A 25,636-nucleotide genomic window follows, 5' to 3' on the forward strand; every position below is an offset into this window, starting at 1 on the left:
TGATTTCCAAAACCGGACAAACCATGATCAGAAGTGGACAAACCATGATCATAATTTGAATAATTTCAATGCCTTGTGATAGTATTAGCAACTAGAAACTTGGGGCTTTTCAAACTCGTATTGATTATATGTGATTTTCATGAAGAAAAATCGATTTGCATTTACTAGTTGCGTGAAAACACCCTAAATCGGACAAACCAAGATCATTTACTCTAAGTGTTAAAATTATTTATTCCTACTGACTGGAAGTCATTTATATACCTATATGCTTCATAAATTACCCTCCTCATCAATAAATTGAAATATATATATAAATAATTAAACTACATCTACAAAATGCCAGTATCATGCTGCTGCTTCAAATCCAAAACGATGGGTTTTGGCAATTTAATATGGCGAAAAAACAAATTAATATGAAGGAAGTACCGATTAATACGCGAAGACCATGGAAGCCTGTTGCTATAAAAATGCTGATCCATAGACATTATCAGTAATTGTAAATGGAGCTTCTATATACTCATATCCTTGCAAGATTGAAAAATAAATTCCCAAAATCACTGTAAAAAATAGGCTTTGAATTGTTTGTGTGTGGTTATTTTCTATTAATCAATGGTAGACAAGCAATTAAGTAGATTTTCTTTGGTCATATACGGGATTGGCTGGTGAACCTGTTTTCGTGCAAGTTTGAGCCTTTTTGTGCGATTTTATCATTTGTGTGATTGGTTTGTGTGCTTCAAGTTTCGATGTGAGAATAAAATCGCACACAACGAGTCACATAAATGAGGAATCGCACGAGAAAAGGTCGACCTGTACATTTCAACGCACATTATTATCGAAAATATTTATTCTATGTCCACATAAACTAATCTGACACAAAATGCTTTTCTGTGGTGTATTCGCAGATTATGTCAGGCAAATTGTCTTTTTTTTTGTCACATCAAAAAACAAAAGACGACCTGAAACTAAAGCCAGCCCGACACGGTCGACTGTCATCTAAATACGAAGGAAAATTATGACGTTTGGAACGATGGTCTACAAGGGATCATTTTTAACGATGATTTATAGCATTCAATATCTGACGTAATATCTCTAGCCCAAGCCAGGTGATTATCATAAAGACTTCGTAGAGCATCCTCATCACAGCAGAACGACTGCTGTTCATCAAATTAGAGGATTCATTTGTATTCCTCTCGTCACGAAAATTCCGACATCAAATCAATTCTTGAGTAAGAACCTAGCATTGAAGGAATATTTCATATTTCATGACAATGTTTTCATTAATTCAAACAGTTATGACAAAAGATATGTTTGGAATTTTGATTAGCTACGGCAGTATTGACAAATTATATGTCGTAAAAACTAAGGCAATTCGTATTACTATTGCGGCCTCTGTTAAGCGATGTAACTTTTTGCAAAACTTGGAACGATCTTTCTACATGATCATGTGCATATATTCTTTGTATTCTACGTGAAGAGAGGAATCCGAAATCATACAGTTTACAACCCCATTGAAGAAAATGACCAGCAATTCTGTTATAGTTTGAGTGATACTAAGGCTTGTGCTCAAGGATGTCGTCAACAGACCCAATCTGAATGGAATGTGATTATGAGAAATTAATCGATATTCACTTTCCAAAATAGCAATCTCATACAAATATTTCCAAGAATATATTTTGATAGAAATCATTCACACACGGACAAAAAATAAACTTTTTCCCGCGAACTCAACAATGACAGCATCCTTCCAAATAATTTATCTTCCTCCAGAAACATTATCAGATTGGATGGAACATTTCAACACGAAACAGACCTTCGGAGGCTTTTTGTGCTCATCGAAGCTGTAAAACCTCCAACCTTTGCTGACATCTGGTTTTGGAAGGCAGAAGGCGGACGGACAGCACCGTTCTGGTGACAGTTTAATGCTCTTCACGTCTTCCATCTTTCCCTCTAGAGTGGGAACGACAGAAGCGACATCAGCAGTAGCAGCAGAGGCAGAACAAAAATTCATTTATCTTTAGCACCTGTCGATTTTCACGCACTTTTCCTCGAACCCAACTCAGCGGCAGCGCCCGCTCATTTTTTATTCAACCGGCCTCCCCGGGGACATCTTTTACCTTTTCCAGAAAAGCAAGCCGAACCGAGCCGAAATCTCTCACTCAACGTTCCATCAAATTGGAACGGAATTTAGTATTCAGAGCGTGCCATTAATCGCAAATGTAGCATTTTAATTGAGAACTTGTTCCGAATCGTGATAACATTCCAAAATGGGGCGGCCCGTATTTCGTGTTTCATTACCGCCGAAATGGATTTTCCATTCCGTGATGGACGGCGCACCATCCAGTCGTGGTCGTGGTCGTCTTCCGCAGGAACCGCACCAAGCTTGTTGACCGCCAACAGCCGCGCGCTGGATGTTTACAGCTGTTTATAGTTCAATTTAATTTACGTTGCGAAATGTACGCATAACAAAATGGAAACGCTAAAAATAAAATGCATTGCCAATTTGATTTTATTGATCAGGCGAGCTGGCGCTACATGTGGGTGTTAATATGTGTTTTTTTTATATTTTCCTCTCGAATTTATTTGTTTTATATCCCCTATACATAGAACTATCAGCCGCCGCGATATTTTGTAGCATTTGAGTACAACAGCTGATGTGACAGAACAGTTTTCGATTCCCGAAAAAAATTGGACCAGTTGCAGCATGTGAATATAATATGAAACTTAACTCAGGGAATAAAATAGATTACTTGAAAATTATAAACAATTGACCTGTAGTGAATGGAATATAAGTTGTGCAGTTCTTTTCTCACATTTGAAAAAGGACAGTTTCTCTATAATTCTTCCCAGCTTTCCGTCTGAATTTTGTTCCATTTTTCTAGAATTGAAAATTATGTCATCAATCATTAACACTTTTTTTCTTCTTCTTTTTGTAGGTAATTTCGCTGTTTGTAAATGAGATAAGTGCTGCTTTGGAATTGGTAAGAAACTCGAAGGTCGGATTTCCGAATACTTAATGCAACCACTTCATTACCCATTGCGTTTATTAATTTTATGTCTATTATTTACAATAAAATCGACATCCGATTATACTTCGCTACAACGATTCAAATATTGAAATCACCAATCACTTCAATTTTATCACAAATTTTATTCTATACTGGCTGACCCGGTGAACTTCGTCTCGCCCAAAATTTATTTTTCGTTATCACATCCACATTTTCTTATTAAGCGCACGTTCATGGGTCCAATCGCAAAACTGTTCATTGATTGATCTTCTAATCTACCCTTTAAAATTACCTTTTACTATATTTCCTAGTACCTCTACCAAAACTCGTCATTATAACATCAGATTACTTCCAGACACAATTCTCGTTCAAGATTTTTCAATCACTTGCAAATAACATGTTCCACCGTTACATGGAATGAATGTTTGATACAGAAAATATGATAGAACAAAGACCGCCCTAAATCGGACAATTCCTTTCTCGAGTTTTGCTCTTATCAACACATTCGGCGATCCATTTTTATTTATATAGATAGAAGACGATATAGGAGTGCGTTTTATCACATTAAAATCCATTTGCACTTTCGAACGAAGATCAATTTCGTTAGCGTAGACATCAAATGGACTAATAACGCTTATCAATATATAATTGTAGAACATATGCGAACTGAATTTTTCGAACTTTTCCTTTTTTTTTCAGAGTTTTCAGAAAATTCACAATTGTTATGTTTGGTTGGAATAAATTTGGTTGAAATATGTGTATTATTTTTATGGTACCTCCTCTCCATTCCAGAGGAGGGAGGGTTGTCATACCATCATAGAAACATTTATCGTACCCAAAAACCCTCGCATCCCAAATTTGGCTCAATTTGCTTGATTATTTCTCAAGTTATGCAGAAGTTTGTGTTTCATTTGTATGGCAGTCACCTCTTAGAGAGGGGCGAGGAGTGTCTATCCACTATAGAAACATTTATTGCACCTTGAAATCTTCACATGCTAACTTTGATTCTGTTTGCTTCATTAGTTCTTGAGTTATGCAGATATTTATGTTTCATTAGTTTGGCAGCACCCCCCTCCCTTTGAGAGGGAGAAAGAGTGTCTAACCACATTAGAAACATTTATTGCACCCTAAAACCTTCACATGCTAACTTTGGTTCTGTTTGCTGGATTAATTCTCGAGTAATGCAGAAATTTGTGTTTCATTTGTATGGTAGCCCCCCTTTAGAGAAGGGGGAGGAGTGTCTAACCACCATTGAAACATTTATCGATCCCTAAAACTTCTATATGCCAAGTTTAATTCCATTTGCTTGATTAATTCTCGAGTAATGCAGAAATTTGTGTTTCATTTGTATGGCAGGCAAACCATTTGTATGTTAAGACTTTTTACAACAAATTAAACTTGAAACATATTTTCCTTAGATCAGAGAACAATATTTGGACATGTTTTGAAAGGTCTTCCGACTGACTGATATGCGGAATAATCGTTACGAGTGTGTTTTTTTCGTAGTATTTATGTTAATCAGAATTTCCTACAATGCTGCTGATGGAAACAAAACACCGTAACAGAGTGTGTTTGCATATCGAAGATCACATGCTTTTCGACAACGTTCTCAAGAATATACCTTTTTTGTGATCAGATACAAGTATAAAATCAAATTGGTTGCGGATATAACTTGAAACTCGTTCGTATTCTTTCAATATTTTACTGATATGCCACAGACTTTCTTACAAAATTACTGATAGGGGGGAAGCACTGGGATTAATTTTCGTAAAGGGGGGAATGGAGCGAAAAAGGTTGAAAACCACTGCCCTAGAGAAAGTAATCTACGACAAGAAATATTGAAATTCTTACCATAAGAGGACAAAGTTTCATTAAGGCTTCGGTTGCTCGAGTAATACGATTCCACTAAAAATACACGTTCTTGTAAATTGTACATCTTGACACTAAAAACCATCCAATCAGACTGAACAAGTAGCCAAATATTATCGTTTCGAAGTAGGGACGATCAATGATCGACATCGACTGAGAGAAAAAAAATTATAAGGAGCTATTTTTTTTTACGTGAACGTTTAATCTGAAAGACCCTGTACAATATAGCACATAGAAAAACAACCAAGCTTAATTACTGTCTTCAATCCTGTTTTGTTCTGCAATATAAATGAAAATATCAACAGATCTTCTACTGTTTAAATGCTAGCTTCTTCAGTCTTTGAGTCAATAGATCTTGGTGAGCTGACGATAGCCTAGCTTGATGATTCCCCACACAATTGTGTAGCTCAGAACCTTAATGCAATGGCGTCAGTTTGATGCAATGATTGCAATGCCAGAGACATCGAGTGAGTAATTTGGTCGCGTCCACAACTCAATCCGAAACGAAGACACGTGATGACGCATAACAAGGAAGAACAAGCGATATTCATTGCTTTGAATACATAACGATACTGAAAGTTTACCTTCCTTCCTTGCTTGAGACTTTTAACAGCTTCAGCTCATTCGTCTCTAACCTTCAATGAAGCCCTCGGAAAACTTTACTTTATCCATCATATTACTCCTCCACCCCCATTGCCTTGAGAAAGGCATTCGATCCCTCGCCGTTCAGCTCGCCCAGCAACGATGTTGTTCAGTCGATTTCCTCACGAAGAATGAAAGTTTGCCTCAACGAGATCCACTGTTTATACTCTAGGCAAATATTCCCCTTCGTTCTTCTTCTTTTCCTTTGTTCACGGAGACTTTAATCTTACAATTTCCCCTTCGTTTCTTCTTCTTCTTCTTTTTATTTGTTTACGGAGACTTTAAATCTAACGATTCATTCGTCTCCGATTTTCTTTTCTACTATTTTTATTATTCTTGTTTCAAATGTTCTATATTTTCTTGTAAAGTTCTTCAAAAATTCAATAAAGTTATTCTCCTGAGTGCTCCCTTGGCCGAGTGGTTAGCGTCATAACTAATATGCCGGGTGTTCGGGTTCGATTCCCGTTCTGGTCGGGGGAAATTTCCTCCGACTTGCACTGTGATCACGCGTATTCTAGAGCTTGCCACTCAGAATGCATTCAAGGCGTGTTATTTGGCATAGAAATCTCAACTAAGTACTAATAAAAATGACGCAAGTAATACTACGTTGAGACGGCGAAGTCCCTCTAGGAACGTTAGTGCCATTGAAGAAGAAGAAGAAGATTCTCCTGAGTGTCATTATTACTTAATATGTCCCTTAGGTTCTGTTCAATATTATTCCTAATTCTAGCATCCTTCGTATGTTGGCAATCCAGTAGCAAGTGACTTACAGAGATGAGTGCCTCGTTGCAAGAGCATTGAGGTTTTTCTTTATTTCTTTGAAAAAGATATGTATGAGTGACCTTTGTATGGCCGATTCGAAGACGGTGAGAAGTCGTCTTTCCTTATTGTTGTTTCTGTCATTCCATGGAAAAGTGTTGTTTTTAATTTTTTGAAGAAAAGTTGATCTGCTGTTTCTCCTGGCTATGTCCCAACTTTGGCGGACCGGTTGTTTTACCCAAAGTTTCGCATCAGAGCGAGGAATGGGTATATTAGGGGGTTCTTGGGTTCTGCCTCTACCGGCTAATTTGTCGGCGGCAGTGTTTCCAGGAATTCCGGTATGACCAGGAACCCAGCAGAAGGTAATATTTTTGTCAGAAGCAGCTTCTTCTATTGCAATGATCCATGGGTGAAGGTTTTTACCTTTCTGAAGAGCCTGGAGACAGCTCGCGGAATCAGAAAATACAACAGTAGGAAGAGAATCATGTGTGCACTCCTGGGTAGCGATTAGAAGCGAAAAAGCTTCTGCGCTAAAAACAAAAAATTATGGATGGGTTATACCTACGATATAACCGCAAGGTTAACGTAGGACTGCCGTTGGTTTAGTAATCATTTGTGTTTCCTCAATTAGCGATAATCGCATCTCGAATGTTCCTCATTGGGTACGATATCGCCGTTGCGCAGAGCTATCTCTTGTGTGTATTAATTAAACTAGTGAATGAATAAAACAATTTTCGAATTCAATTGCAAACAAATCCCAATTTAGGTCAATTCATGCATTATGGTAGTAGTTATCGCAGCATATAGTTATCAACATTTTGCCTACTCATCGAACGGTATGCGTAGAAAATCAGTGAGCTGGCGACATGGAGGGATACCTTCCAATGCAGTCTTGAATAACCGAGCCAAAGCGTTGCATTTGTACCCGCTTTTGTACAACGTGTTAGCAAATAAATTCCGGAGTGTAGAAATACATGGAGGTGTAAAAGTACTGCCGACTTCCATATATCTGCAATGCCGATGTTCCCAACTTCTTGGTTTCGGAATCTGTATTGAGAAAAAACATTCCGGTTTGCAAAAATGCAAGCGAGTACAAAAGTACCCGCAAAAATGCAAGCGAGTACAAAAGTACCCGCAATTTGCATCCATTTTGCAAAGCCGATTTCCCTAGGTTCCATGGTTTTGAAATCTGTGTTAGGGAAACATTCCGGTTTGCAAAAATGCAAAAGAGTGCAAAAGTACCTGCAGCTTGCATCTATTTTGCAATTCCGATTTCCCCATGCTCCATGGTTTTGAAGTCTGTGTTAGGGAAACATTCCGATATGCAAAAACCCAAACGAGTACAAAAGCACCCGCAGTTATAGTCGGGCATCTATTTTGCAACGCCGATTTACCCATGCTCCATGGTTTTGAAATCTGTGTTAGGGAATCTCTGCAGAAACGCAAACGAGTATAAAAGTACCCGCAGCTTGCATCTATTTTGCAATGCCGATTTCCCCATGCTCCATGGTTTTGAAGTCTTTGTTAAGGAAACATTCATTCATTCCACCGATCGTACCTCAATCGTTGCGCAATCACAACTGAGTGGATTTCCGAGCGGCGCTCGCTTATATACCGATTGGTGATTTCAATAGCCTGTTTTGAAAGCAATTTTAAGGCTATTGAAACAAATTTCTGGATCAAAAATTAACAAGTATATAAAGCGTAGACATTTTATCTTTTGAATGAAGTGTTTATCATACCATTTCGTTCAGTTGTTTAGGAGCTATTCACACTCAAAATCTCGGTCTCCGGCGTAACGCTTTCGTTTTCGAAACTTTGATTTTACACCCAGGTATAGAAATGAAAGACGTAGTCCTACGTCAAAATTGTGCATTGAGGAGGAAGCGAGAAGCTACCAGTGTATTGGTTAGCAAAAACTCCACAACCGACACCGTCAGTGCTTACAGAACCATCAGTGTAAACTTCATGTTCAAACTGAAATTTTGTTTCTACGAGGTGATTGAAACATGCCTTTACTTTTGATTGGAGATCTCCTGCACGAACTTCCTCGAGTAAATCAAGGTTGACGTTCGGCGGTTTTACATTCCAATTCCTTTCCATAACCGTCGAATGTACACATATATCGGGAAGATCCTGATTGGTGTGTTCTTTGAATCGGTCCTTCGCCCGAGATATTAATGGGACATCATGGTCGCGGTCAGGAATTGAAAGGTAACGGATAGCTCTATCGGTTACAATCTTCGTAACGAGCCGATCGAATGGAAGCTGCCCACTTTCCGCCATAACAGCGAGAGTGGAACTTGTAACAAAGGCACCGATGGCTATCTTATATATATACCGATTCGATCGCTTTATGCGGTTTTTCGCCACCTCTGCTGAAGATGCTTACTCCATAGAGAATTTTTAGAATTAACCAAGCGTTTACTATCCTTAAAAGAGATTTCCTATGTCCGGAAACTAGGTTGCCAGAAATTGCCTTCAATAAATTTAATCTGTTTCGGGCGTCTTTTTTGATCGCCTGAGCATGTGGCATGAAACTAAGTTTCTTGTCAAAGGATACTCCGAGTATTTTAAGAGTTTTGACTGAGGGGATTTGGGTTTCGAAAATTCTGGGGTTGGAAATTTTGAAGTGAGCTTTTGGACTACATATATGAAGAACTTTAGATTTTTCCGGAGATATTTCGAAACCAAGATTTTGGGCCCAGTCTAGAACGGAATCAATTGCTCTCTGAAGTCTTTTCCTTGTTGCTGATGCAGCGACGCTAACTGAAACTAGCACAATGTCATCTGCATAAACAAGGATTTTTACATTATCAGGAATTTTTGCAAAAAGGGATTGCATAATGACCAAGAAGAGGGTTGGTGATATAACCGAGCCCTGGGGAATTCCATTTTCTTGGATTTTTAGTGAAGATTTTGTGTTGTTGACTATGGTTCTAAAGGTTCTATTTTTTAGGAAACTTTTAATATAAAAACCTAGTCTTCCACAGATCCCCCAGTCGAAGAGACTCTTCAATACTGGGTACCTCCATGCTCTATCAAATGCTTTGCTAAGATCAAGTGAGGCCACATCTGCGTGGTGATCTTTCTCGATAACGTCATGTACAATAGCCTCTAATTCTTCGAGGTGATCTTCTGTGCATTTTCCCGCACGAAATGCGAACTGTCTTGGATCTAGTAGCTTATTAGACTCTAAGAAGGTCTTTAGGCGTCGATTAACTATCCTTTCTGAAACTTTTCCGACACAACTCAAAAGAGTTATAGGTCGGAAATTGTCCAGAAGATGTTGGTTTTTGTCTGGTTTGTCGGAAGTGAAACTATCAGACCTTCTTTCCAGCAATTGGGAATATTCCCGCTGGACCATACCTTATTGTAAAGTTTCAATAAGACTTTTTTCCCCTTCGTTGCTCGTAGATAAGTTGCTCGTTATTGGCAGCTCTGTTCGGGAAAGCACACAAACGGACAGAACAAATGTATGAGGAAATGGGAATGCTTCCAATTTTCATCAATTTCAACCATATACCGACTATGGGATTGTAATGTAAGGCATATCAAACAAATCTTAGGGAATTTCCGTTTCGTTTGGTATGTAAATCGCCAAAATCCGTTCGCGGCAAAAATAGTTATTAACGTTAACGTGACCTGTTTTCTGATTCGGCACTCTTAATGAAGGACGTAGTTCTACGTCAAAAACACCAGCACCGTAGTCAATAACAATAGCGGTTACCGAAACGCGAGCAAAATAGCACAAAATGTCCGATCGCATCAAGCTGAACCGTGTGTGCTCGCATGTTGATCATACGTATTATGTTGTGTAGAATGCGTAACAGCGAAAAAGTGGATTTTGTTCATTTTGTCGCATACATCTCCTATACAAACATGGGCAGGTTAGTAGAAAATCATCGATTCCGCCGACGAAGAACAGCAGGTTCCGATAAGCCCAGGTTTAGCGCCTCATATCTGTCTACGGTGTGGGATTTGTCTTCCACACGGGCTGTGGCTTTCGCTAGTGTCTCATGTACGAGCCGGATGCGAGTGCAAAACTTATTTATCGCTAGAATGATTTATTATGTCATTTGAGCCACTGTTGAGACCAAATTCATCCGTCTTGGTGGTGCCGATATCAGACGCGGAAGCCTCCTGGTTGCCTGTTGCCCAATGATGTCGTGTCGTTTCTGCAGCCACCTTGATCCACGTCGTTGGGTGGGTGTGTATTCGCTGCTGCCAAAAGGCGATGCCTGCCACTAAGCAGCTTAAGCACTTCGGCTGTGCGAGGAAATCCCATTTCGGTAATCCCATCTATCTATTTAGCTGTCTATCGAGCTGTTCTTTCTTCCGGTTGGCACCACCCATACCGTAGACGGAGGGAAGCTTTAATTTTAAAATTCAGGCAGGCTGCTGTATGTGGCACTATAAACGCACGGGATTCAATCGGGATTTTCCAGGTGGGCGGTGTTTCCGTACACAAAGCCGCACACTATGAGCTGATTTTTGTTATTGCTTTTTTTCACAAACAGATATTTTCCATAAAGAGCTTCTGAGAATTTCAACATTAAATTCGTTTATCTTTGGGGATCGGATGGTTGTATTATTTTTGCGCATTTCAATATTTGTTTATCATGATCAGTTTGTTTTGTATTGATAGCACCGACTGTAACAGTTGATTCCATCGGTTTTAGGAAAGTCAGACATTTGACAAACTATTGAGGTCATGAAATCATATTAAACGTATTTAAAAGTAAGCTCACCAAATGTTTAAGAAATTATGTTATTCAATCAATGTGTTACTCGTCACAGTAATCAATCTAAGAGGGAAGAAAATCTACCCGCATGGTTCAAATTCATTATCAGCCACGCGTAGAGAAATTAATCTGGAAAAATGCATAATTCATGACTACAGGACAGAGCTTCGTGCTCTTATTGAATATAAGAAATGTTTGACAGCCATATTTATTATCTTTTCCGGGCACAACTAAAAGCATAATCAAATTATTATTCGTAGCCTCCAGTTAGCCACGTGGCAGACGTTGGATACAGAATACGATTAATAAGTGGAAAAGCCTTAGGTTCGACCGAGAGTTAAATGTCTCCGGGTTATACGCAGAAGTAGACGGTGATAGATGAAGGTAAATTTTGGGATAATTTAATGAAGCTATCGCAACGTACGGTGAGTTAAAACTTGAGCGTTCGCCCGGGGTTGTAAATCTCCGGAATGGGTGGATTATGAAGGTAACTGAACCAAAAAAAAAGAGAAAATGATTGGGGAGATTCATCGATCAACTAGAAAACACCCGTTGATTCTTAAAATACTCTTTATTGCATTGAATACACCGAACATGAGCTGCTGCAAAAGTCTGGAACATGAAAAAAGTAATATGAAAGTAACTACAAAGAGTTCCCGCAAATTATATCCATTGATGCGTTTACTTTATTCTGTTGCAAAAAAAAGCATCTTTTGTGCGGAATCCCTTCATTCCTTTCAGATTTTTCCTGACAACACACTGAGAGTAACTCCTGATATACTAATGAATTACTTCGTACCTATAAAACTTCGCAATTTGCTAACGAGTTTCAATTTCATTAAAATAGCTCATTCGTTCGTTAACGCAACCGCAAACGTGTCGGGACGTCAGGCACGAGTCGCAAATGGAACGGGCTGTGTAGGCGTGTTGATGGAGTGTGGGGGAGTAAACGAACATCTTCACCCACCAAAACCACAAAGTTACACAAAACTGATAACGGCGGAAGACTCTCGCTCGTTTTATTGCCTGTGGAATGGAAGCTGGAAGCAATGGGGAGAGAAAAAACCACCAACAATAATAAACTTCTTTCGGACCTCTTAGAAGTCGGAGAAGCTGAAGGGGGAGAAAAAAAGTATGAAAAAAGTCTTCTAAGCAATTTGCAAACTCATTATACTTTCATATCATGCACCTCATTCTATTGGTGGCCACCGAATGTTTTGGTTTCCTTTTTTGTTTTGTTTTGAAATCTAAAGTGCTGTTTTACGTCTCACGCTGGAGTGATGGCAGTTGGGGAACTTCTCGTGTAACTGACTGTCGTCCCATCGAGAGTGAAGCTGACATGGAATACAGCAATCCACTCTCGTTTTTTAAATTCATTTTTTGTCCGGAAAATATTCCGTCAGTTCATCTGAAATATTACTCGCTTGCCACGGTCGGAATATTCAATGGGGTGTTTATCCAGCTTTTCAAGCGCATGAAGTCATTTCTGCTTTTTTTCAATATTTTTGGAGATATTATTTGATAACGCAGGGTTAACTCACACAGAGAAATCCAGTATTCTTAAATGGATGATATTGTTAATATCGTGTTGTATAACAGCGGTAGGGTAAAGTTCCACGACGTTTGTGAATAAAATAAAATCTATCGGTGATTAGATATTAACACATTAACAGATATTAAAAATAAACAAAGAAACAAAAATCGATTAAGTTCAATGCTAATGTAATGTTAAAAATAACTTACTTGTAATAATAACGTAATGTAATAACTAATGCTTAGATCATTGAGAAACAGAGCATTTCGTCTTGGCGATTTCGGCGTTTCCAGTGATCGGATATGCAAGCTTTTGACAGCGTTTTGTTATTTGTGAACATAGTCTAACTCGTTACTTACCTTGATCTTGAGCTTGAGCTTGAGTTTGGGTAGACTGTATATATACTGTAGCACTCCGTGATTGACCTGGACCAGCGAAATTACACAAAGAGCACACTGAATGACGCTTGGGAGTAGCAAATCATTCTCATTGTGCAAGTTTTGGTGATTCGAGCTTTAAATAGTCAATAACGACACCGGCCACGTCCTTACAGTCTCCAGGGGAAGGGAAGGAATGTTAGTATGTTATTCGCCTTTCGAAGGCCAGAGGGGTCGTGGCCTTCTCTATAGCGTGGTTCCCTAGCGAATATCATGGAAGGTATATTTGTTAGTGGGACGGAATAAAAATCAGGATCCACTGAGGTAAGTGATGTGATTATGCAAATGCGAACTATCGACCACCCATCTGAACGAAATTTCTAAAATCCCATGTGTCAAAATACGTGACAATATTATTCTAGGTATCCTGATAATGAAAACCTGTAAAATGAATTATTTATCGTACTCTTTATCGAAATCCATTTAAAATCTTAGAATTTTAGAATATTAAAATTAAATGAATTCAAAATTTGGGAATTTATTATTTTAAAATTTTAGATCTTAGATGAATTAGCACGTGAAAATCTATAATACACTATTTTTTTAGGCTCATCAGCATTTTAGCTGTAACAGAGCCTAATTTTAATCGTATACATGTCGCATGTTCATCATATCTATAATTAGCACATTACACAGTTGTCATTTTCCGGCGTTAGAGTATTCCCTTCTATACCATTGCATGTGGTACACATTTACACAGTAGCCATTATCCAGTTAGACCGGACAGCGGAAACAGTTGGTTGATCATTGTTGAGTTATTTATAGAACAGCAGCCCGTTGTGTCTTGCAGAACAGAGCAGTATGTATGGATGAATCGATCTTATTTCGAACGTGGATCGATCTCCATCGCTGATGATTGTTGGGTGGACGTAGTTATTCTGTAACAACACAACGATGTTCCTGATTTTTGAACTCACGATCGATCGCTTACTAAGTGAACGCGCAACCAATGTGGCTACGGAGACCCCCTTTCAAAAATATTGTTGAATAGAGAAAGCGTTGAATTGGTCGATAATTACATGAATTCGAGGATCCACCAGATTTGAAGACTGGCACTACTCTAGCTACTTGGAGACAATTAGGATAATTACCTGTGGTTAGTATTCTGTTGAACATGTCTGAGCAGATTCTAGCGGAAGCTGACGAGTTTTCTTTAACTATTTGTGCCGGAACGTTATCAGAGCCGCAATTTTTTTTACTGTTCAGTTTATTTATTATTATCGAAACTTCATTTGGTGTTGATGGGTGCAGAAAGATCGAGTTTTGGACATATCGAGAATAGGTTAGCGGTGTGTGGTCGTTATTTCTGGGAATTTTGTTCGTAAATTCCTACCCAATTTTTGAGAAATAATTATTGCCAATTTCCACTCCAATGCATCTCCTGGACCATTGTGCAATGTGGGTTAGTGTAATTGCTGATTTATGTGTAGAGCGTCCAAGTGAACAATTAATTGTTTTTCAAATTTTGGATTGATTTCAGTAGTTGTTGGAACTTGTTGGAAATATACTCTTTTACATTTCCGTTTTTCAGAGATAACTTTGCTTGTTAAGTGCATTAACATCTCTTTCAAGTTCGAGTCATTTGGTCTAGTCTTAACCTTTTTCAGAATTTTATTTTTCATTTTTATCAATTTCCAAAGGTCAAAAGACATCCAAGAACAGTTTCTTCCTTTGTTTTTTGACGTAGAACTACTTCTTTCAGGAAGGGTGCCAAATCAGAAAACAGGTCACGTTTTTATGAAATAAAGTTCACGTTAATAACTATTTTCACTGTGAACGAATTCTCATGATTTGCATACAAATCGAATCGGAAATTCTCTAAGATTTGTTTGATATGCTATACATTACAATTCGCTAATCTCTAAACGGTTTAAATTAATGAAAACTGGAAGAACTTCTTTTTTCCCATACATTTGTTCTGCCGATTTGTGAGCTAACCCTACCCGTATTTCGAATGCTTATAACTCAAACATTTCTCAACAGATCGGAAAGATGTTTGCATCAATTGATCGGAAATATCTCTACGTGTCTATCACAATTAATAAAATGTCATTTTCCATGAGATGAACAATTGAATAACTGTAAAATATAAAGTGTTTTTTAAACACCCTAACTGCCAAGTTTTGATTGGGTCGATTTACGGTTTCCCCAACACAGACTTCAAAATCGATGCACTTGTGGAAATCCGCTCTGCAAATATAAATGCAGGTCGGGGTATTTTTTCCCACTGAGCTGTGTTTCCCTAACACGGACTTCAAAATTAATATGTCTGGGGAAATCCGCTTTGCAAATTCATGTAAATCGGGGGTGTTTATTGGTGATGAGTGCTTTTGTACTCGCTTGTCGTTGTGCAGACCATTTACTCTTGGGGAGTTGCTTATGTATCCCTAAAACGTACTTTTAAACTGAGAAGCCTGGGGAAATCGTCATTTCAGAGACTAGAGGTGAATTAACTTTCGCGGTTCGATAACTACGTAAACATGAGATGTACAATATTTTCAGAGGGAAATGTAAAATACAATGATGGTTTGAAATTCTTCCGTTCACATATTTTGGTAGTCCTAGGCATCATATCAAACGTAAATCAAAGTTATTTGTAACGAAGAACATAATCTATTACAAAAATTTCGATGCATTCTAAAATAATATTCGAAGTGGTAAACAAGTGGATTGCATAATATAATTGCGTAGCTCTACGTCGAAAATATGCGGTCGTATCCTAGATACAACCTCTTACAACTTTTTATCTCCACAGAAATAGTTTTAGAGCATTCAGATAACATTGAGTTGTACGTTGACGTAATATTAGTCAAACACAACTCGACGCTCTCTCCGCAAACAACCGTGTTCAGGAAATCTTTGAAGCAGGCGTTAAGACTTCTGCGATCTACAATAGTCTTAGTCAGTTTAGTTTTCCTTACATCCATATAATTTTAATGAGAAGATTATCAACGAATGATCACTCAAGTCTGAAAAAAAAACCGTGTCGTTACGAAGATATGGCGCGTCGTCAAGTCTACATACAACATGGTCTAAAATATTATTACTTACTGTACGTGTTACACAAGTATTCGAATACACGAATCCCAGTGATTTTAGGAGGCTACTGTACCGTAACACAATGTTATTATTTGACAGATTCACAGGAACATTTATATCACCAAATAGGGGTCTAGACTTTGAAGCACTTGCCATGAAATTTGTTGAAGTCAAAAGAAGGAGGACGGTATACACTTAGGATTTCAAATAACTGACCATTTATAGAGACAGCTCGGTGTGTATCAAATGACATTCATTCACAGTCTGATTGTCAATGATTCTATTTCTTATTAAATTGTTCATAAAAACAGCCAAACCACCAGCAGAGACTTCTCGACACGAAAATACAGCTGTATACCCAGTAATGTTATAAATCGAACAGTATTCAGCTTTGAGCCATGTCTCACCAATTACAATTACATCTATGGATCTCATACTTTTTACTCTTGGGGAGTTGCTGCCGTCGCAACCACCACACCATCGATTCGGTTCGCGTTTTCTGTTGCCGTTCTGCGAAAGCATACCCATAGCATACCCTAAGGTTTATTTCTTTGGAAAATGGTGTTTTTGAGAGCGTTGTAGATATAATATTGCTAGGAGATACTGTTAAACTACTTGGATATTCAATAAGTTCACTATTTCAGTGTCACTCCATACAGCGAGCAATCAACAGTACATGTTACTGCTGTGAGTTAATTCGAGATGTGGGTTGACTGTGTTGTCTGTGCTTACGAAAGTTTATCAGTAAAAAATTGGTTAAAACAAAATCCTTCTACCTGCGTTTGGTGCAACAATTTTGAAAAACTTCCTTACAGCTCAATCAGTGTCGCTATATCTTAGTTATGTTGAATGGATGTGAATGAGTAACTAGTAACACTTAATGTACGACGACTGCAACAAACTGTGAAGCAGAGATTGCCTCATAACTACATTTTGTCATCACTGTCAAGTCAGAACCAGCTCTCGGTTGCACTGCTGGTAACTACTAACCCATTCCATCTTGCCCAAATGACAATAGTGTTGCGCATTTCCTTTCGAAAAATGTTCGCTCCGAAAACTATGGAAAACTGGAAAGTTTTTCCTCACCTCTTTGTCCGCTAACAACAGGAGAAAAAAAAAGATTATGCAAAGTTTGCGAGATTTGACTTTAAGGTAAAGTTGGTAAAGATTGTTACCCCCAACTTAGCTTTCACGTTGCCCTCCAGATGCAGAGTTGTGCTGTTCGTAACTTTGCTCTTGTGAAAAGAAAATTGTTATTTCCCCCCGTGCCTCGTCGTTCCCCGCGAGCTTTTTAGCGTTTGCTCACTTTTTTACGCCATGCATTTCTTCTCGCTCCAGTCGTCTGTCGTCTTGTTAAAATATGATCTCTCGTTATTCTCTGGCTTTGGCTGCTCCCCGGTGCAGTCGGCTTGATGTGGTTCCAAGTGTTGAAAAGTTTCGTGGTCTGTTCTGTGGAATAGCTGTAGCAGACTGAAGCTTTTGCCTCCCGCTCCCTCTCCCTCTATCGCGAATGGATTTGCTTGGAACCCCAGTGTGGAATACCGCCCGGACAGGAGGTCGTAAAATTGCATCGCTTGTGTTGTGCTAATAATTTTTCCATGCCCCAGCTCCAATGGTGATGCGCTTGGGAAATTCGAGGGAAAAAACCGTTCTACTCAGCTCCACATTTCTTCGCTAATGCAGGAAGTTAGAGATGGCTATAATGATGTGATTATCATCATTTATATCTTCAAACTCTCAACACACATTTTTTGCGCCATTAAGTACCTAATCAGTCCAAAACAGTGGTGAAATGTTTGCAACATTGATAACAATGTAACCCATCCCTGTTATCACAAATGGCGCCGAAATTCGCAGATGACGAGAGAGAGAAGATTGGCACCAACCGTCAGTCAGTAATCGTTCCGGCCCAGGTTTATTTAATTCAGTCGATAACCTTTCTGACCGGTATCGCTGTGACGAAAAGTCTTTTTACGGTCTGACGGGCATCCATAAAATTTTGCAATGCTCTCGAGCTGCTCCGAGCGCTCGCTCTTTCTACGTCGATTTATTATTTAATTGCAAAAATAGACATAGATGTGATGGATTTTTGGCGCAGCATTGTGACGCATTGGCCTACATTGTACCAATTCGGGATTCGGGGCCATAAAAAAAAGTTCGACTCCATCGCCAACAATGGCAGCATCAATTCCATGGAATATGTAGCCATAAAATCGGAACGGCGAAAAAGTTATGTTCATTTCGGATGCGGAGAGCATTCATTGTTCGTGAATTTATGCGCACACCCCGCTCCTACTCCCCCTCTCGCAGACTTCCCAGCCAATTCTCGAAACACACACACAGTTTGATGAGAGGACTTTTCCCTGCCATAGCTGGGAAAGAAATCGACTTCGATAATGGGCAGGAAAATGTGGTGCTGTTGATTGATTTTTGTGACAAATTAATCGAGCCGTGTTCGAGAAAATTTACGACATACGCTAACCTGGGCTGAATCAATTTAATTTTATGATTGCCCTCGAGCTGATTTACGATGTGCCACTACGTCCACGTCATTTAGATTTTTTATTTGCTTAATTCGTTTTTATTTAACACGATGAGGATTTCAACTATATCTGTTGATTCGTTGTTTTTTTTAATTAGAAATCTTTGCGCTACAAATATTAGGATTATGGTATGTCTAACAAGTTTTTTCTTCATTATTGAACATTATCTTGTTGTCACATATAGAAACATATTACTAGTTACACAGTAAAACTTGGATCATTCACGGAATCGATTTGCAAGATCATCGCGGACAAAGGGAATCGCGCATAACGCAATAAAGGACTAAAATTGGGTGCAAACACAAAACAAGTTATAATACTATATTATATCATCATCATAAAAATCATTGAACTATTCATTTGTGAGGTCTTGGACAATAGTGTCCAGATGATGGGAATGACATGACCAATAGAGCAAGAGCCCATCACTTTCGCGAAGACCTATACAATTACTCGAACTCGCATTCGAGGATAATCCGCACTGCGAATCATCGGCTCGCGGATAATTGAGATTCTACTATAAATTAAAATCATTTTCATCTCACTTGAAAAATGGGTGTAGCGCAGATGTTTGCAAATAGAAGACAATTGGTTTTTGCTGTCATCATCCCTTTTTCAATCCCATTTCAATAGAATATAGGGGAGGTGGGGGTAAAACGGACATGTTAAGACGAACTTCAATTATATCTTTGAAAACTTATGTTTCCCAAAACTTTGATGCAGTTTCTTGCAATTCAATATACTGTTTTTCTACCTAATTAGTCAAATATTTTACAAAAAACGTGTTTTTCATTGTTTTTATTGAAATCAAAACAGACCGAAAATTACAACATTTTTTTGGATGCGGGTAATATGGACATATAGCGGGGTTAATATGGACTACAAACCTGTAAAATACAAAATACGAAGCGTAGAGGTTTATCGATCGCGAGAGGGATAATTTTATTTAACCACGTTCTGAACTCATCACGATTATCCGTTGAATGGTGAAGAAATCGAATTTATCCACCTAGAGGTGAAATCGTGCTTTTCAGCAGTATAAACGGACAGATACTCATTTTGCCTCGATTTTGCTTTTGGTTCCAGCCAGCTTCTCATTTAGTCCACATTTAGCGATTTGATTTCCATTTATAGACGCAGGGCATTTCTTAGGAATATATTAAACAGACTTTTCACAGTCCATCTTACTCCTACTCTGCCGTAATATCGCATAGTGACGCAAGATCGATAAAGAATGCCAAATCCTTCCAAACAGCTGTGAAGTTTTACAGTTTTACAAATGACCATGTAAAAGCTCAAAAACGGAGTGTCGCAAGCGCCATTTCCACTGTGATGTGAGGCAAGCACCATTTCTCCTATGATGTGACGTAATTTGATTGTGATGCGGCTTGATTTTTTTTTATCTGTTCGGAAAGCGTAGGATGAACGAGCAGAGACAGCAAATTTCACATAACAACATCCGTAATGAACGTTCAGCATAATAATAGTCACATCTTTCTTGTAAAAACAATGAAAAGCTTGTTATGCCAAATATCTTAATCAAGAACAGTTCATCCCCATGCAATGCTACTTTTATAATAGCAAATTTGGTTTCGGGAACTATAAATCATGTACTAAGAAGCTTCATAAAATCAAACTCATCCTAAAGGAAAAGTTTATCCTAGATTGAAGTGTATTACTTTCCTCGCATATAGCACATAAAGATTAGAACTAAACAGTTCAAATTCATCAATTTAATTGTTGATTACAAGAATTCCCCAATATGGAGTATCTTTTTTCTTCAGGCATCAAGGGACAAAGCTTCTTGACGATGTTTACTTACCTCGCCTGCTCAATTCCTCTTTCGGATAAATTGAAGCTGAGTGTTGCTTAAAGGGTAAATGTCGGATTTGGTGAACAGCTGCATTCTCTTAAATGCTCCATCGGAACCCATCTTGTAACAAAACTCAAAATATCCTCGCGAACTGTATCTGTATTACATCGGATAATTTCGAACGGAATTATCTTATTTAACACGGATGGTTTCAATTGCATTTTGAATTCTAAAAATCGGTGCTGTCCATAATTATTACAATCGGGTTCACAACTACGTTAACCTGCTCGACGCATGCTATAAAGTCGGAAAAGCGTGTGAATTCTTCTCCCGGATGCTTCCTCGTGCTCCGCTCAACGGCGGCATTTTGGAGAAAATAATTGGAAACAGATTCTCGCATACTTTGATGTTTTTTCATATAAAATAGAAGTCAAGTAAAAAATTTAAAAAATGGGCCCAAGATGGTAAAACTATTTCTAACGAAATTTGTGGAACATCGAATTTTTAGGAATTTTGGAAACTTCGAATTTTTGTATGTTAGCAATTATTCTTGGCCACAAATTATGAATTCTGATGTGATTTAAAACAAAAAACGGTTATTATCAATTTCCTTCTAAATGCAACCTATAAAAAACTATAAAAAACAATAAATTAAAAATATTTTTTTAAATATTTCGAGAATGGCTACATTTAGGAGGAGATTGATAATAACCTTTTTTGTTTTAAATCACATCAGGATTCATAATTTGTGGCTAAAAATGATTGTTAACATACAAAAATTCGAAGTTTCGAAAATTCCTAAAAATTCGATGTTTCACAAAGTTCGGCAAAAATAGTTTTACCATCTTGGGCTCATTTTTTAAACTTTCGGCATCACTTCTATTTTGTATGAAAAAATTTTAAAAAAATTAAAAAATATGTATTTTGGATATTGCATATTAAATTTTTATTTTGTAAATAAAAAAAGAGTACTAAATATTTTTTTCATATTCAACCATCAATACTCTATAACTCTTCTAAGACACTATTTCGGTACGACTCATAGTTTTTGAGATATAAATTATCAAAGATTTCTCTCACTCAAATCGATACGCCCTTTTCAAAAGTTACGCTTGAGTCAAAAAATTCCCAATTGCTGTGGAAAACTCATATTTCCTCTAACCCAAACGGAATGCACACTTTCATTCGAATCAAAAATACTCATGTTTTGTCATTTGTCGATTTAATTTGGAATTACTCATATCTATAAATAAAAATGGAAGGCCAAATGTGTTGGTAAGCGCAAAACCCGAGGAAGGAATGGTTCAATTTGAGTCATCTGTATTTCGTCGTATTCGCATCTTCCCGTAGATCAATATAGCGGAGAGAAAAATCGGAAAATTTAGTTCCCATATGGTCTACAATTAGCTAAGCGTTTTTAGTCCATTTGATGTTGGCGCTAACGAAATTGATTTTTGTTCGAAAGTGGAAAAGGATTTTCAGACGGAATAACGCATTCCTTAAACTTCTATCAATATAAACAAAAATGAAAGGCCAAATGTTGAGCTGTTTTTATTTTGTAATATTCTCTGTATCAAACATGTATTCCATGCAACGGAGAAACTTGTTATTTCCAAATTCTTGAAGAATCTTGAACGAGAATTGTGTCTGAAAATAATTTTATATTATATGGACGAATTTTTGTAGAAGTACTAGACAATTTATTGTAAAAGGAAATTGTAAAGGGTCAAAGGGTAATCAATTAATGAAGAGTTCAGTGATTGGATATATATATATATATAACTCAGAAACTACTGAACCGATCGACATGAAAATTGGTATGTAGGGGTTTCTGAGGTCGGGGAAGGTTCTTATGATAGTTCGAGACCCCTCTCCCCTCTCTGCCTTACAAATGAAGCTGACATACAAATGAACCACTAATTTCTACATTACTCGAGAATTATTCAAGCAAACGAGACCAAATTTGGCATGTGGATATTTTAGGGTGCAATAAATGTTTCTATGGTTAGACACTCCTCCCCCCTCTCTGAGGGGGGACTGCCATGTGATTTAATGTGATGAAACGCACTCCTATATCGTCTTCTATCTATATAAATAAAAATGGATCGCCGAATGTGTTGATAAGAGCAAAACTCGAGAAAGGAATTGTCCGATTTAGGGCTGTCTTCATTCTATCATATTTTCTGTATCAAACATTTACGAAGTTTGCCGGGTCAGCTAGTGCTTAATATCGAAGCCGCTAAAATTACATCCACACGCAGATTCATGTATGATTTTCGGTTTTTGTCTCCTTTTCCCACTTTTGATTAGTATTCATTGCCATAGGGTGGCTTAAATATTATAGAACAACATGTAGAAGGTGTTCTCATTAACAGAAATCTGAAATTCAAATTATTACTATACAAATCAACCACCTGTCCATATTACCCACTGTCCGTATTACCCGCCGTTCCCCTACATCAAAAGTCCATTAACATACAACATTCTTTTCTTTCTATTTCCAGGTAATTGCCATACTCGGAGCAACCCGATTTCGTAAAGCATTGGAAGGTAATCTGTGATCACTTATTAAATCAACATAATAATAATCAACATAAATCAACATACTGTCGACTGAGTGACTCAGTTAGCATACATCTTAAGCGGCCCATAGACGTTCAATATTATGGCGCAATATTTTGGTTTGTGCAATATAATTATTCGTCTAGGGCAGCTATACTCAACCTGCGGCCCACTTGGCTGTTCCGGTTGGCCCGCCTGGCCCGTTACCATTTCGTATTGGTAACAATCACGAAAACTTAAGAAATCATCTCGGAAACATGAGATGAGAATAATGTAGTTTGACACATTACACATTATTTCACATTACACATTTACACATTAGTTAGTTATATAGTTAATTAATATTAGTAGATTAAATATCTATTAAATATCTATTAAATATATAAAGTGAAAATATGGATATGAAAGGATGAATTATCTATCTTTATATATAAAAGAAAAATTTTCCCACGTACGTTTAAAAAATTATCACGGGAGAACGGCTGATCAGATCTGCGTCATCCATATATTTTGTGAGTTTGTCTTCACCCAAATTAGAACAATAGACTACTTTGAAGAATACTTAAGCTGATTAGAAAAAAATTACTATGCGTTTCTTTATATATAAAAGAAGGTTATTTAAAATAGGGAAATTGGGAAAATTCGGAAATAAGAGGTACGCATATGTATGTTTCGCAGTGAAAATCATCATTTGGATCAATTTTACAGATCAGAACGATTACATGCAAACACTCTTGAAATCTATTCGTTATTTTTTGCTAACCAAAAATATTCTCCAGAAATAAATTATATGGCAGAACAACGTTTGCCGGGTCAGCTAGTTTTTTCTATATATGACTATTTCTTTCAGTAATGATACCAACTCAGAAACAGGTCACGTTTTTCATGAAATGATTTCAATGTTAATAATTGTTTTAGCTCTGAACGGATTTTGTTTCCAATCGAATCGGAAATTTTCTAAAATTTTTCGGTACGTTATAATTACATTTCCCTAACCCATGAATGATTTAAATTAAGGATCATTGGAAGAATACACATTTTCCTATCGTGTTACCGTGGCTTAATTTGTATCAGAGAGGTACGATATTTAAATATCATTGCTAATCAGACAAGCGTAAATCGCTTCAAATGCAAATGCAGCATTCGTTCTACGGACAATGTTGCTAGAGGAAATGTTGCAATCTCAGCTCCGCCGTTTTCTATTCATTAAGTATAAACAAGCCACTCGCGATTTCAAATTACAGCATTCACAATTCATCAGTCATCTAACTAGTGACCAGACGGCAGCAAGGCTTTCGAAATGACCTTTCTGAAGTCCGAGTGGCCGAGGCTTTTTCAAGGCTAAAGGCGAATGAACTGATTAGTTTTAAAGCTTCTCTAATTCAAAACAACACCATCATCTCCAGTTACCAGACAGCAATTTTTTTCAATGCTGACACAAACACACTGTGGGTTCGCTCGATTCTAAAGAAGAATGAAGGATATATATATATATATATATATATATATATATATATATATATATATATATATATATATATATATATATATATATATATATATATATATATATATATATATATATATATATATATATATATATCGCACTGTATTTTATCCGGTGGGGGCGCCACGTCAATTAATTTTACCATATAATTAACGTCTGGTGAAGAGTGTCTTTGTATTTTTGCATCACATCATATTTGAATTTGTACTGGAGTGTGAGTTTAAAATTATTGAAACGGGAGCGTTAGGTTCGAGGTGCAAAGCTTCGAGAGTTGAAACCTCTGTGAGTTGAACAAAGTGGTATGTTAATCACTTCATTCGAACACTGTAACATGTATGAGTTACTTATTGATCCAAAAACTTGTTTCAATAGCTCAAAACTGCTCCGAAAGCTTGAAATCACAAAAATCTATAAATATGAGTACCTGCTTGAAAGTCCATCTTAGACAAGATTTGTCGATTTGTCGCATATCGTTGGGTGTCAGTGAAAGTTCTCTGAATATAGTGCCAATCTCAGTTTTATTTTGCTACTGTGTTGATCAATATTTCTCGCTACAGAATGCATCTTCAGAATATGCAAGAAGCAAACATAGTGTAGAGCAGAATCAAAGCAGAAGAGAAATATTGAATAGCACGTACGTCGTCGGTTTTCGTTTCGTTCGTACGAATTGTTGATTTTATGCGTTTTTAAGTAGGAACCGGTAGTGGGGGCACACTTATACTATCGCCTGGAGCGCACTGTGTGTAGTACGAGAAGAATGTCGCGATGCATACTGAATGCGTTACGTGTATTGTTCTGTGCGCGTTTATTTTTGTCGCGAGAACAAGAATAAATCATGAATCAACTATCTTCAGCTTCGTCCACAAAACAGCGCAAACCTATTGGTCCTTTTCAGGGCCACTAAAACTTTTAACTATTTATTTTTGACTGAAGGGAGCCTCTGTGAATTCAGTAGTGTGTTTGGATTTATCGGTATAATGATGTTGTTATGAATTATAGAGGTTTTATGCTTTCTCAGTTCATTCGCCTTGAAAAAAGACCAATTTGAAAAATCAAACTAAACAACTCGGCCTTGGGCAATACCATTTGGAAAGCCGTACTGCCATCCGATCGCTAGTTGGATGACTGATAAATCGCGAATGACTCATTTGTGATTTTATTCAATCGATCATTCAACTTTC

At 37.5% G+C, this 25,636-nt stretch overlaps 1 protein-coding gene across 7 annotated transcripts in view; it reads left to right on the forward strand.

Annotated features, from left to right (window-relative positions):
* Positions 1–25,636, forward strand: part of LOC129765010 (protein FAM133-like) — a 364,726-nt gene that overhangs the window by 214,119 nt on the left and 124,971 nt on the right. Inside the window, exon 1 of one of the 7 annotated variants that reach the window (XM_055764759.1) lies at positions 22,914–22,936. The exons of the other annotated variants lie outside the window; for them this stretch is intronic. The gene's annotated coding sequence lies outside the window, so the exon portion shown is untranslated. Of the gene's footprint in view, positions 1–22,913; positions 22,937–25,636 lie in introns of those variants that run through there. 7 annotated transcript variants of the gene reach the window in all.

This window comes from Toxorhynchites rutilus, chromosome 2 (genome assembly GCF_029784135.1).
Source record: "Toxorhynchites rutilus septentrionalis strain SRP chromosome 2, ASM2978413v1, whole genome shotgun sequence".
NCBI classification, from domain to species: Eukaryota; Metazoa; Arthropoda; class Insecta; order Diptera; family Culicidae; genus Toxorhynchites; species Toxorhynchites rutilus.